At 41.6% G+C, this 15221-nt stretch overlaps 2 pseudogenes; both read right to left on the reverse strand.

Annotated features, from left to right (window-relative positions):
• Positions 1-1157: 1157 nt before the first annotated feature.
• On the reverse strand, positions 1158-7606 carry LOC129043228 (zygote arrest protein 1-like; annotated as a pseudogene).
• A 2625-nt stretch (positions 7607-10231) lies between these two features.
• Positions 10232-15178, reverse strand: LOC129043226 (zinc finger protein 705A-like; annotated as a pseudogene).
• Between the last annotated feature and the right edge of the window lie 43 nt (positions 15179-15221).

The following is a 15221-nucleotide window of genomic DNA, read 5'->3' on the forward strand; positions in this document are numbered from 1 at the left end:
ATATGCATGTTTGTGTACATACATCCATATACATACATATGTGTGTGCATGCAGTAATTTTATTCTCCTAAAGCAATGCCTCTGCCTTCCACCCTCACTGCACATGTCCTAGTCCTGTGACGTCCCTGGAACTGAGCACCTGATTTCCTTCTCTGCTTCCCACATGAACAGGGAATAGAAATGGAAACCACGCTCTGTGGTTGCTGTTTTGAAAATCCATGTTCCCCACAGGCTGAGTTTGGCATCTTACATTCCAGTTCCCATTGTAAAAAAGCAAGCAACAAACAAAAACTACAAAAGAAAAAATGAAATATTTGAAAGTCTAGAGCCACAGAGGTTCCGGATCCACCCACCACCCACGGTGACCTCCACAGCCCTCCAGGCCTGAGGGCAGTCATGCCTGAACAGCCTGCCTCCTCACCATCCACGCAGGAAAGTGACCTTAAACTTCAATAGCTATTACTCTGTTCCACAAGGAACCAGGTCAACATTCAAATTCAGTGGCCTGACAACTCTAAGCTTTGGCCAGAAAGTATTGGAAACATTTAACGTGCAGTGGATGAAGCAGCCCGTCTCCACTGCACACAACACACTCGCAGGGAATCAAAGGAGGAGACTCAGGATCCGCTGGGTGGAAGTGAGGACAGACCCAGAAACACAGGAGGTGGGGGGGGAGGGGTCAAACCAGGAAGGCTCAGTCCCTGACCTCCTCCTAGGCCCTGCCTCTCTAGAATTCAGTTTTTTCTTAACCGGAAGCGGATTTCATTGATGGAAAAGAAGTTCAGTATTTCTGGTCCAGCCCAGTAAGCTGCTCCCATTGCCCAGCCTTCCATATCCCTGCAGACGTCACAATCCCTGCACCCACTAACCTGACAAGGGAGCTATGCATCACCTGGAGACGGTCCTAGGCCTGAACCCCTATGATGGGGTCCAGGGTCTGTGTCCACTTCTGGTTAAAATTGCTGTAAGGCTGGTCTCTGTCTTGGCCTTCCCTGTTTCCTCTCTGTTCACTTCTCCCCTCCTCACCCCATGTGAAGCTTTTACTCAGGAAATGGATTCTCTCCCCTCTTGGAACATCAAGGACAGCACCACGACACCGCACCATCCCCTTGACCCTGGAATTCTGTAGACCTCAGTCTTATCCTGAGGACCCCTCCCTCCCTACCTCATTTTTTCCATACTTCTGGGGCCTGAGCCTGCTAAACCTCAGGCTTCCTCTTCACAGTCACAGACTGAGGGAGCCCCCTTCATTCTTGGGCTCTGGCCACAGCTCACCTGCTGCAGGACACTCAGCAGCTTTCAGTAGTTCATCCAGACATCCAGTTGGAAGTGGGTTTTCCTGGAAGGAAAGCAGGAACCCAGAATTACACTGAATTCTAACACCAGGGCCCAGATTCCGCTTCTGCATGGAACACTAAGCTGCAAACACTACATAGGCACTTAATGCTCAGCTGTCCTTCTAACATCGGTTCCAGTTGTGTCCTTCCTCCTTGGAATATCTCAGAAAATGTATCTCCAACTAGAGTTGTTTGAAAGCATCATCCTATGTGATTCCAGACCATCAGGGGGTGCAATGGGTCCTTACCCGTATTTACACTCCGCTTGGAAGACTTAGAAAATCCTGAGGCTGTTCAGAGGGTTAGATTCCCATCTCTGTGTTTCAGTAAAACTTCAGTCTTCCCCGGACAAGTAAGGAGACAGAAAATGTCTAGTCTGTGGCACATCTTTTGCAAGCAATGGCGGCTCCCAGGAATCAAAACTATCAACGAATATATTTGTGAGACTCTAGTCAAAAGAAGAGTCATCCTGCAACTTCAGGTAGGATGGAGTGGTTCTGTGTCTCCTGAGGTGATTTTGAAAAGATCTTGACTCTCAGAAGGATCAAGGAGGACATTTCTGGCATTTCAAGACCAGGAAGAGTGACTGATGGACCTCCAGTGTTACTTGGAAAACTTTTTGTTGGACAGCTTTGTAATAAGAGGATCTTGCTTTGGCTTTCAGGCTTTCACATAGGTTGTTTAGATCATGGAAGTGCTTCTGCATTTCTGCATAGGCTCAGGATGCCTTCTCAAGTCGTCCCTGCAATTATGAGACAGTTGCTGTCTCCAGAGGTCACTTAGAATAATATAAGAGGCTTCACCCTCAAAGGGACACCAGACAATATGGCCACAATTCAGCCAAGGTTATCTGTATTTACATACCTGTAAAGTAACACTCCTAGTTATCTCCATTAACTTGGACATCTTTCATGAATAGGGAAACTCTAGTGATTGTTATATAACAGCTGCCACAAAAATTAACCAATAAAAAGAAATGACAAATGAAAAATAATTAATAATCATGATAATGAACACAATGACCTAAATAGTGCGAATTTTAATACTAGTGACAATATGAACATAAGGACACAAAAATTAATGTGGAGATTCTCCTAAATATATGAAAACTTCACAAATTGGGTCCTCTTTGTGTAATTTGGAGTCGGAGTCAAAGAATTTCTCTATGAAATGTGTTCCATGATGGCAAACATCAAAAACAGCAGGTGAAAGAAAAGCAAGCCACAGGAGACCATGGGCTAATATGAACACTTGTGTGCAAACCTCTCTCATCAAGAACTACCAGCCAGAGGTGAAGGGACTCTGGTTTGTGTCCTGCCTACCACTGGGCACACAAAAGCTTTCAGTAGTGCAACCAGATGGCTGGTTTGCCCTGGCTCCCTGCAAAGCAGACACGTCTCTGATCCCCACCAGTCCATCAGTCCTGGAACTCAGAATCCTACATGCAGTAAACATGAAACTCCAACTCCATAGCTGACTTTACCTCCTTACTGTCCTTCTGCCATCTGGTGTTTCAGGTGCTCTCCAGATCTGGACTTCTTGGCTCCCCTACCTTTACCAAGTGAACTCTGCATGTATCATTCTCAGTCTTCTCCTGCCAGTCCAAGGTGAAACTCACCAATACAGGCATACCCTGGATGGGCTTCCTTGGAATATTTAGAAAACAGTGAGCTTGCTCAGGGGTGGCATGTGCTCTAGGAGTAGAGTTACAGTCTTCCATGGAAACCTGAGAGGACTTAGAATATTCCCAAAGGCCTAAGAAGTCCAATCTGTCCTGGAAACATCAGGAATGATATACTCGGTCTTCCTGAGGCTCCAAAATTTTTCTAAATAAACTCAGAGGTTACAGAACCATTTTTCTCTTGGGAACTGAAGTGGAGTTATTCGCCTTCTGCCAGCATCTCACTTTTTTTTCTCTAAGTTAGCTTTTGAGCCCAGAAGTAGATATTCCTTGTATTTGATTTACACAGGGAGCTTCCTAGAAAGCCCTTGCCTCTGGATATTTTCTGCATTCACTCAGGTATTCACAAAATGCTGCAGTTCTACTGAAAATCCCTGAGATGACCATTTGATCACCTGAGGAACTTTAGACTGTGTCTTCTATGGAAGCCCTGGAGCCTCCCTTCTGGTATTTCATCCATTGCTGGCACCAAGTACCCAGGGTGAAACCCTCCATCAGATATTGTTGGCAATTCCAGTATGGAGATGACACTAACGTGATGGGGCTCAAGAATCAGATGGTAGAAGACCAGCTGGGAGGTGAAGTCTCAGTAGGCTAGGGGCTTAATGTTCAATGCACACCAGACTTCTGAGACTCAGGAGGCAGGTGTGGATCTGTCTGCCCAGTGCCTCTCATCTACAGCCTGGACCAGCTATTTCTTGGGGTGAACTACTGAAGGCTTTTGTATGACCTGGGTCAGGCAAGACTCTGGCCAGACCCTTTGCCATAGTCCATTTGTAATGTATTTCCACGTGGCACAGGTATCTCCACTTTTGCCCATGCTCTCATGTGGCTCAGAATTATTCTCCCTACTGCCACTCTTCTTTGCCATCACAGAAGATATTTCAAGATGTAGCCCTAAGCTTCTCCTTCTAATCAATAACATGAGGGCTCATATGGGAACATTGTCACAGGCTTACAGGAATATGTTCTTAAATATCTGCTTTTTTATTACTCTCTTCATTAAATTGACATTTAAATCATCACCATTATGATTGTTATTACTGTTATTATTATACTGGTACAGTTCTTTATCATGGATATATTTGTGTTAGCTTTTATGCAATGTTGAATAATTTTTTTATGTTCCTGAAGACTGTTGAATTTGCTGAAGATGATTAAAAGACAACCTTAAAACATAAATACCACAGTAACCCCAGGACTCCTACTGTACTGCCTGGTGTCCTGTAGAAGAATGGGCTTCCTGAATTATTCTTTTATTTTTCAGGCAAGTACCTATTCATACCAGCATAGGAGACTGATGAAGTGCACCCTCATCTTGCCATGGGCTCAGAAAGAATTCATACATATGCTTTATGTGATAGCAACTCTATGTGTAGGCCTGTGAGCCCTAGAATGCACTTTCTTTCACCAAGTAGTCCACCTATAAGTTTTCTAAGTCAAATCCCTCCTCCATGCTTAGATAGGTCATGAATGGCTTTCTGTTACCCACCTAAGATGAAGGGATATTGCTAAATCAGGTTTGTGGCCAAGAAACTTTTGCCTGGAGTGGCAGGAGAGGGCCTACCTCTTCACCAGAGTGTCTGCAACATTTTCTTTTTTCTTCCTTTTTATTTATTTATTTATTTATTTATTTATTTATTTATTTTGAGACAGAATCTTGCTCTGTCTCTCAGGCTGGAGTCCAGAGTTGCAATCTTGGCTCTCTGCAACCTCCGACTCCCAGGTTCAAGGGATTCTTCTGCCTCAGCCGCCTGAGTAGCTGGGATTACAGGTGTGTGTCACCACGCCCAGCTAATTTTTGTATTTTTAGTAGAGGGAGCTTCACCATGTTAGTCAGACTGGTCTCAAACTCCTGACCTCATGATCTGCCTTCCCTGGCCTCCCAAAGTGCTGGGATTACAGGCGTAAGCCACCGCATCTGGCCTCGGCAACATTTTCTAAGTCAGTATAGAAGCTCTTTGAACCGCCTTTTCAGTCAAAGAACTCATGAAAAAAGTCCTCCAAGAACTTGTGATCTTCTGGAAATTGTCAAAATCTCTACAGGTGTCCAGAGTCATCTAGATCTGTATTGCAAGCCACTGACTGGGTTCCATCATTATTAAAGCAAATGCAAAATATGCCATGCCCAACAAAAAAAATCCAGGAGCCATGGTATTTAGCTGTTTCCATCTTTCTTGCCTCCTGCAGGTGGGAGAGTACTGAGTATCATGCCCTCCTATAGCCTCTGGAGGACATGCAAGTGCCTAGAGGTACCAGTAGAGAGAGGCCATGAAAAAGCAGATGACAGCCAGGTGTCTGGGAATGACATTGTCCTGGGGCTTATTGCTTGTCATGAACTCTGCCACTGGGCAACATGTGCGGGTCTGGACCCGTGCCTTCTCTGGATCCCTGCCCCATCAGCCAGCTGTCTTATCTCCTGAAACCTGGTAGGTGTTGGTCAGCATGGTGTTCCAGGACTAGGGTTATATTAACATTCCCTTTTAGGCTGAAACCCCAGAAGTTAACACAGGAGTCCCCAGGTGTGCACATACCAACCTCCAGATTGTTTTTCTTCTCGTTCTAGATGTTCATCCTTGCTTTTTGGGACTTGAAATAACCCTAGACAGCCAAATATTTATGCCTATTATCCATTTATGGAAAACTTATATGTCCCAAGTCCATAGGGTTAGTATTATTATCAGTATTAAAACCATTAGTACTAGTATCATGATGATCGTCATTACTGTTAATATCTATCAATATTTTTATTACTGCCATTGTTAATATGGATTTTTCATTATTGTACAGCAATGAATATGGTTTATCCATTCACAAATTGTGTTCAGTTACCAAAGATGACTACAAGGCATGTTCTACAGACATATACACACACAGCTGTCCTGGAGACCCAGCTTTGCCACCAATTGCTCTTTCATAAGATGAGATCCCCCAATACCCACCAGTTTTTCGGGACTCGACCTGAGCTGGCTCAGCTAGACCTGGAAAAGTTTCCTATGCCCAAATGTACTTGGAAAAATTTAAAAGTCTCTTCAGAGGCCCAGTGATAGCTTTTGGCAGCTTCTAAGACCAGGGAGAGTTTCTTGGCCATTCAGCGCCATTCAAATATTCTAAGTAAACTCAAGGATCCAGAAACCCCACTTGCAGTCATGAAATACCAGTGAACAGCCTCTGTGAGTCTCTTCAAGTTTTTCAAAGATGACTGCCTGGGAAGGCTGGCCAGGAAGTCACCCAAGCCCAACCTTCTGCAGGATGTTCTACATCAGCCAGGGACCCAGTTAATTGCCATTGAACAGAAGGGAGGAACAGAGACAGCATGCCTGAGCTTCTGGAAACATTCTAAGTGCCCTCGTTGGCCCAGAAAAGACTGGTGCTACCATATGAGGCACAGACTTGGCAACCTACCTACTCCAGGAACCACAGAAGGTTTAAATGTTCCCAGGAAATCCCAGGAAGGGCAGCCATGGCCCTTTAGAGCCATCAGATTTTATTCTAAGTCTACATGGGAGACAGTGCGCTTAGCTTCATAAAAACACCAGTGGAGGTGCTATCACTTGCCCCAGTATCCAGTCTTTTCTACCTCATCTCAGAACCAGGCAGCCACTATTTCCCAAAGCTGCTGTGCAATGAATGGGGAATATTCTAGGTGTTCTCCTGTGCCCACAAAATTCTGTGGTTGCGCTGAAAGGCAGGAGTCATCCTCCGGAATGCTCTTCAGAAATCTGACAACACTGGTCAAGATTAAAGAAGCTCAATTCAACGTCATACAAAACCAATCACAAAAAAAAAAAAAAAAGAAAAAAAAGAAAAAAGCATAGTGAGACAAAATGATGAACACACCTGCTAATAATCATGAATGACAATAATAACAACAATGATGATCTTAGTGATAATGCCACCAACACTGTTAATGGCAATAACAATAAACCTGAGGTAATGAGTGTTAGGGTCCCGATTCACCAATGTGAAGGATGGCGCCAATTTCTGGCCTCACAGAAATAAAAGAAAAGTAAACACCTGGAGGAGGAGGAGGTGAACCTGGAGCTCCCGCCGGCCTCTGGGCGCTTCTTGGTGGAAGGAGAGGGACTTGGTCCTGAGCCTGCCCCGGATCCACCCACACCAGAACCCCGGAGTCCCAGTTCCTGGATGGGCTCTGTCTCACCCAGGCCAGACCCCCCCGGAGGCCAGGAGGCCCGGAGCCCCGGAGCCCCGGAGCCCGGGTCCTCCAGCCCTCGCTGCCGCCGCTTCTCGCGGAGCCAGGCCCCCCTACCCCGCGCCACTTCAGCCTCTGCGGGGCTCTGGGAGGGCAGCGCCGGGGATGCTCCGGGCCCAGAGGGAGCATCTGGGCCCAGCGGGGGTATCCGGCCTCAGGCGGATACTGACGCCCTGAGGGCGGGGAATAGGGTGGCCTGCGCAGGGCCCGCCGTGTCGGGCCTTGCAAAAAGAGCGGCCTCTCCAAGGCCCCTACCGGAACCTCCCCTGAGGCCCCAGCCCCAAAGCCAGGGCGATGGCGCCTCCCTGACCATGGGTAAAGAAAACTCAGGTCCTTCCTGGAGACTGGGCCCGCCGCGGGAGGCAGATCGCGCATGCGCCCTGCATGGCCGGAAAGATGGGTTTCATTGCCCTCTGCCGGCCATGAGGTGACAGCACAGGACGTTTGGCCTTAGTGGTGGACCTGAGTCTGAATCACTGAAATTCAGGTGTAGATTATTCAGTACCTTTCTTTTGGAAGATCAAATGGAAATTGAGTACGATATCTTGTGCTTTAATTAAAGAAGATGGAAATAAAAAAGCAAATTCAAAAATCAGTATACAAAAGTCGATTGATTCCCTCTATGTGGAGGGAAGACGAGCTTGAATAAGAGAAGCATTCTGTGTTATGCTTTAATAATGGCTGGAGATCTGCCACCATGCATTTGTCAAATCCCGTAGAATTTCACAGCACAAATAGTACATCTTAATGTGGTTCAGGAGTACATGTAATGTCAGCCACAGTTTGTGGGTAAATTACACATTTAATTAAATAGATTAAACAATAAATAATGATATGAGCTCTGCCTGGACATATTCCTTGCGTCTCCAACCAGTTTGCCAAGGGCTTGAATTTCTTGCTCATTATCCTCACACTTGGCATAAACCCTGGCTGCAGAGTAAAATCAATCACTTGTGGAGATTTTTTAATATAATAATGTGTCAATTTCAACCATGGATAAGGCCATTTAGCCTTAGTAAGTCCTATCGTATTAAAATTGTGCCAGTTTGGCAAAATTTCAAGTCATCCCACTTGATATTCAGGAAACATTTTCTCATGAGTTTTAGGTTCGGTACTGAGGCTCCTTGATGGACAATACATTTTCCAATTCTGAGGACAAGGCAGAGGAGGCCCCCTCTGTGAGAACTTTCATTTTGCTTCGGGAAAAGTACATTGAATCAAATATAGGAAAGGCTTGCAAGGTGGCTGACTGGTTTGGCTGTTTTATCATGTTGGTATTTTATCTTCTGGACTGCAGTAAAAGGAGCACAGCTGTGTCAGTCTCTGTGTAATAACTCAGGACTTACCTGAATAAAATGTGGGGTGTCATGAGATGAACTGCTACCTCCAGTTAGAGAGGCTCCAGGGACAAAATTTCAAGAGCCTTCTGAGGGATAGAAGAGAAGAGCTGCCTTATTCTCTGATCCCAGGTAACTGCTCAGAGACAGAGGCAAGGGCTGGGGACACCCAAATGTATATACTAGGTGTCTTTGATACAGCCTCCATTTCCCTGCTAAATCTATGCAATGACCCACTGAGAAATCTGGCAAGTGGGGCTGAAGATCGCTGGTGTGTCAACTCGAGGGTTGGATGGAAAGAAGTGGTTTTAGTGGACGTTGAAATAAAGGGAGGTGAGCTGTGAGGAAAGAGCTGTTGAAGACTGGGGAGACTCAGAAGTTGGGGTAGAATCTCAAACAATAATCTCAGCCAAGGAGTGCAGATGCAAATCGATTTGTTAGGGCTCCATAAATGAAACAAGGACTTCTCCAACATACTAAGTTTTTTCAACAACCGATTGTATTCTTTCAATATTTGTAAGTATTGATCTTTTGGAAAAGTTTAATGAAATTTCTTATATAATTCTGCATTCAATTTATTCCCTGATCACTTTGCTATTATACATTTACATGCCACATTTTTATGAATAGACATTTTCTCAAATTTCTGAAGTATTTTGCTAAAGTATGTGTTAAGAGTTTTTTCTAGAGGTCCACCTTCTTGACTCACTTTTCTGATGAGAAATCTATCAGGTTTCTCCACAGTGATTTTCAAGTTTGATAGCTCCTCAATGTGAGAAACTTAATGTCAACTAAGAAATGAATTACCACTAAAGAATTTTCTCCTTTCAAGATGCTAACCGTGTTTTGTCCAGTGTGAAATCTCCCATGTGCCACAAGTGTTGCTCTATGAAGAAAGGATTTCTCATGATTTTTCATTGCATAACTTCTCCAGTAAGATGTATTTGGTATTCCAGGAGAATTCTTTGCCCTTGGAAAGACTTTCCCTTGTTATTTAGCTTATAAAGGCTTTCCTCTCTTGTTTTCCATTTTAGCAGCATTTTATCACTGTGTTTTCTTGTGAACCTCAAGCCTGGTTCTTGGCTGAATGTTTATTCACAGAAAATACAAACAAAGTGTTCATCCAAGTAAAGTTTTCTTATGTTATTTGACAATAAATTGCAAATAAAAACATTTTCACACTGAATGCAGAGTTAGAGATTCTCTACCTGAAAGTCTCACTTGTTTTAAGTTAAAGCTGTTGCTGAAGACTTTTAGTTTATTCTGTTGACAGTTTCAGCTCTCTCATGTCATTTATGATTAGATCATTAACAAGTCTTTGGTACATACATGTCATACAATTTCTCTTCCATATGAATTTATTGATGTGGACTGAAGAATAAAGGTAACCGAAGTATCTTCTATGTTGATTACAGTATTTCTTCAAAATGTGAGTCCTTTGGTATGTTTAGATGCTACAACTACAGCTGAAGTCTCTTCCACATTCCTTACCTTCGTCATTCCTAACACCATGTCATCTAAAGTCAGAATATGTTCTGAAGAAGTTTATAACTTTCTCTCCAGGGTGAATTTTCTGATGCTATTTAAGATTAAGACATTGACTGTAGGCTTTCCCACATAAATGGCATTCATATGGCTTTTCTCCAGTGCATGTTTTCTCATGTCATCTAAGGTTGGAAGACAGACTGAAGGCCTTCCCGCATAGAAGACAAGCATGTGGTTTCTCTCCAGTGTGAATTATTTTGTTTCCTCTAAAGCCAGAGCTTTGACTAAAGGCTTTCCCACTTTTATCACATTCATAACACTTTTTTCCAAGGTGAGTTCTCTCATGTCTTCGAAGGTTAAAAGGGTTGAATAAAGGCTTTCTGACATTGATGACACTTTACAGTCTCTCTCCCGTGTGAGTTTTCTCATGTCTTCTAAGGTGAGAACACTGAGTGAAGGCTTTTCCACATAGATCACATGCATATGGCCTCTCTCCAGTGTGAGTCATCTTGTGCCGTCTAAGGTGAAAGCAATTAGTATAGGCCTTTTCACATAGATTGCATTGATATGATTTACCTTTAGTATGAATTTGTTTATGTGGTTTAGGGGACAACTGATTACTAAGGAATTTTCCAGACTGTTTGCTGACATAGGGTTTCTTTCCACTATGAGTTAACAAACACTGAGTTATTGTGGAACTGTGAGTGCAATCTTCTCCCGAATCATTACATTCAAAAGGATCCTCCAGAATGAGAGAGTTCTCCTTTGGGGGCAAAGATTAAAAGCTCTTAATGGTTTACCCACAGATATCTATATATTCATTTCACTACCTTTGAATCCTAGACCAACCATTCAGTGGTAGACTCCAGTTGAAATCTTTCCAATGTTACTTGTGTGAAAGGAAATGAAATTTGGGACCCCAAACTCATTTAACCAAAGGGAAAAATCAAGCTGGGAACTGGGTCACACAAACCTGCCTCCCTCTTCCGGTTCCTAAATAATATGGCTACAAGATTAAAAGCTACACACCTCCCCCATATTTTGCCCACAAGGAAATTCCTCATGAGCTGTTGAAATTAAACCATGGCAATGCAGACTGATAGCTTGTCTTTACAGGTGCAGTCATCCCCAATTCACCAGACACAAATACATATCTGATTGTTTCCCTGCCCAATTTTGCCTATGTTGTCTTATGTAAAATGCAGCTTTTCTGCATTATTAATCTGCTTCATTTGTTTATGTCATCTTATGTTCAAAAATCCAGATTCACTGAGCCAGAAAAATGCATGAATGACTATTTTTTCTACCCACCTTTTACATGAAAATTGTGTACTTCTCAATATCCTACCCTTTCCCCTTTAAATTTGGAGCCTTCAAAATCATCTTTGGAGAAAGGCATACACCTGTTTCCTGGGTGCATGTCCTTAACTTTGGCAAATAAATCTCCTAAAATGATTGAGACTTGTCTTGTCATTTTTCTCGATTGACATTTGCATACACATTATCTCCTGCAGATACAGATATGTTCTGTAAGATCCCAACTGCAGACTTATTGCATTAATTGTGATGATATCAATATCTTTCAATGTCTGGGTATGAGAAATGTATATGCACTTGTTCTGTTTTAGAGATCTCATGTTATGGTTTAGAACACAGGTCAATTTATTCACTTAATTCAAAGTATCCAATTTTTTTTGCTTAGAAAGCATTTAATGCCAGCCTAATTACACTCAGGTGATTGTGCTTCATTACTAATTTTACCCATTACCATGTCTTTAACTTAGATGACTGGTGTACACAGCTATAAAACTTACCATTGTCATACTGGTGGATGCGTCTTTTCTGATGATAGGATGCATGGATGTCACGTGTCTTTTCTTAAGGGCACTTTCCCTGTCTGAAATAATTGAAAAATAAATTGTTACATTTGTATTATGGTGATAAAATTGTTTGAAAAGCCCCAAGGCCCATTTACTTTTTTAAAAAAATTGACACTTAGATGTGGCAAGAGTGTCAAATGAAGAAACTGCTTGAATAGAAGAAATAGATTGTACAGTGTCAGCAATTAGAAAAGATTTTTAAAATTAAAATGTGGAAAGAGTTAAAATGGAGATGAGATATGAGACAGGTAAATAGAGGGATAGTCTTCACAGGGGTATCAGGAAAAGAGTCAGCATGTGAAAGTTTAACCCCAACAAGTACATGAATTATCCTTTTCCCAAAAGTAAAAGAAAAGGCAAGAGGACACAAGAGTAGCATCTGACACAGGAACAAAATGATAATAACATCTAAGGAATTCTGCTCCAGTAGCCTAACCTACATTTTAGAAATTATCATTCATTTAATAAAACCACTCATTAATATTCAACTGATATTATTCATTGAAAACACCTCCTCCTATTAGAGCACAGGACCCTGTTGCTTACCTGGATTCTGGTCTGGAAGAAATTCTCTTCCTTCCTGCCACAGCTCTTTTCCTTGTTCCAGCCGTAAAGTTATACAGGATTTGCTTACCTGGTACCCTGTTAGTGGAAAGAATACATGTGTTTTGAGTTCACTGTCAATAAATGTGCATTATCACCAAGTGCAAGGCAGGTTATCAAGGAAGAATAAAAACAGTGAAGGTCAGCTCAGGCCACAGGACCTAGAACACAGAAAACTCCCCAGGAGTTTTCTGACCCAACGTGAGACTAGAAAACACATCCAAACCAAAGGTCCATCAGGAAAAGAAAATTCAAAACAGTCAGGACCTACGAATGCTGAGTCCATGCCTGAGTTCCAAGACACAATGCATAATACACTATCTTCTCAGAAAGAGAGTAATTAAATCTCTGCACAGTGTGTTTATTATTATTCTCATGCTGAACAAAAAAACATTCGATTTACAAAAATAATTGGTGCTCCGTATGGAATATTGCTATTATTTTCACTAATTGGTCTCAGCCTAAGCATACACTAAAGCAGAAGAGTTATTTAGAAAATATGTAATTTAATACATTGAAACTATTCATTAAGTTCCCAGGTCTGTTATGAGTATTAGAGACTGAGTACCAAAGAAACCATGAAATCCTTGTCAAGATTGCATTCTAATTGAGTGACAAACTAAATAAAATAAAATAAAAAGAAAGATATTTATTTCAGATAGATTTAGAGAGTTCAAATTTTTTCAGATGAGATCTGTGAGAGAATCAGAGAAGAGATTAGAGTGAGATATGGGGAAGCTGTTCTAACACTTATTGAATGAATGAGCGAATGTGTGTCTACATATGTACGTGAATGTTGAGGGAATCACCGAGGGACACCAGGTGACTGATATTTTCCAGCATCACATCTCTGTACAGCTTTCTCTTGGATGTGTCCTTCATGGCCCACTCTTCCTGGGTGAAGTCAATAGCTACATCTTCAAAAGTCACTTTCTTCTAAAACATCACAGACATTTTAGTTTAGACAGAGAAATCCCTTTCAATGTCCGGAAGAGGAAGGCTGTGATGACATAGCTAGGAGCTGGGTATGCAGAATACTCAGTGTTTTGGGTTCCAGCCAGTTCATTCTCAGTACTAAGCTGGTATCTGCCTTTCATATTCACTCACAGAGATATACCCACTCTGAATCCATTAAACTTTACTATAAAGAAATATCGCATGAGGTGTGGCATAATATAACCCAGATATTTCTCAGTAATGTGTTAATCACCTCTACATAACTGATTATAAAATTTTCACTTGAACATTCATAAATAAAATGAAATGTACCATGAATTACAAGTAAATTACAGATTTGTCACAAGGCAAATAACCATGATTTACTACTTTTTAAACATGACTGTGATGAAATAAATTATTTCTCTAGATGAACCACAGGTTTCTCACCAATCAAATGGTTAAAAGACATATTATGTGTTTTGAATAATCTAACGAACTAATAGAAAACGTATTTCCTATCTAGCAAATATTTATTAAATATAAGTCATTGGTCCCTTATTCATTAAAAAGTTAGAAAGTAATGAGCCAGACTCCAGCATTCCTCAGAACTGAACAAGCTTTATGCAGAATATAGGATTCAATTCATACATATAGTCTCTCTAATGTTATATAATTCAGGTGTTCATGACAAGGCTTAAAGACAGCCCAGCAGCACAAGACAAGACCGCTGAGGTTGCTATACTGAGGAAATCTTACTCTGATGATTCCTGTGATATGAAGCCTCCTGTTCTCAACTTTCTCTCGGCAATCCAAACATCAGTTATCATTGTTTCTCTTTTAAATTTACCTTGTCACTTCACTTGTTCAAGGATTAAAAAAGCCTCTTTATTGATTTTTTTCTAACCAGCCCTTATAAAGCATTTCCACAGAACCCTAAATTGTACTCTATCTCCTATGTTCCTTCTTCTGAGTGTGCAACCATAATTAAATAATTATATTTCTTATACATTACTTTCAGTTACCAGAAGGCAAAAAGTTTAATTACCAAAAGGTAAAATGAATGGGGATAAGAATAATAATGACTTCTTTAGTTATCCTTTCGCAAAGTTTTTAAAAGCACAATTATATTTTATCAAACTTTTCTTTTCCCTCAACACTGCATAGCTCTTTCGCAAGTCCTATCACACTGGATTTATTGAACTCAGCTGCTAGAACATCAGACTCATTGTTGGGCTGTGATGTTCTGCTCTTCACTCATCTCTATTGCCTGCATTCATCACAATCCTAAGTCTATTTCAGCCAACAGTACAGTTAATGGGTTAATTATTTCCCATGAGATTATAGGATAGATGAAAGAAAAAGAAATATATAAATGAAACCTCTCATATCTTTTTTGTAAATAGCCTTAATAGGGGCTGGAATAAAGTAGTGTAATACTAGAAATTATATTGATAATTTAGGAGTCTTTGACACATGATACCCAACATAGAGTCCCGAGAAAACTTAACTGGAGGCCAGATACCTGAAAGCCTCCTGATTGCATTTGGAACACCCAGGCTGGGTGGATTTTACATAGTGAAAACAAACAAACAAAAAGAATAAAAATGAAACACCTATGCAAATTGGAGAAAACTGCCCATTTGCCAGCAATATGGGTATAATTTCAGTAGAAAGAGGCATCCCCTACTCACTAGTGAATGCATTGTCAGGAACTCAGTTTCTCTCTGTCTTCTTCTGGATTTCCAC

Source organism: Pongo pygmaeus, chromosome 7, assembly GCF_028885625.2.
Source record: "Pongo pygmaeus isolate AG05252 chromosome 7, NHGRI_mPonPyg2-v2.0_pri, whole genome shotgun sequence".
NCBI classification, from domain to species: Eukaryota; Metazoa; Chordata; class Mammalia; order Primates; family Hominidae; genus Pongo; species Pongo pygmaeus.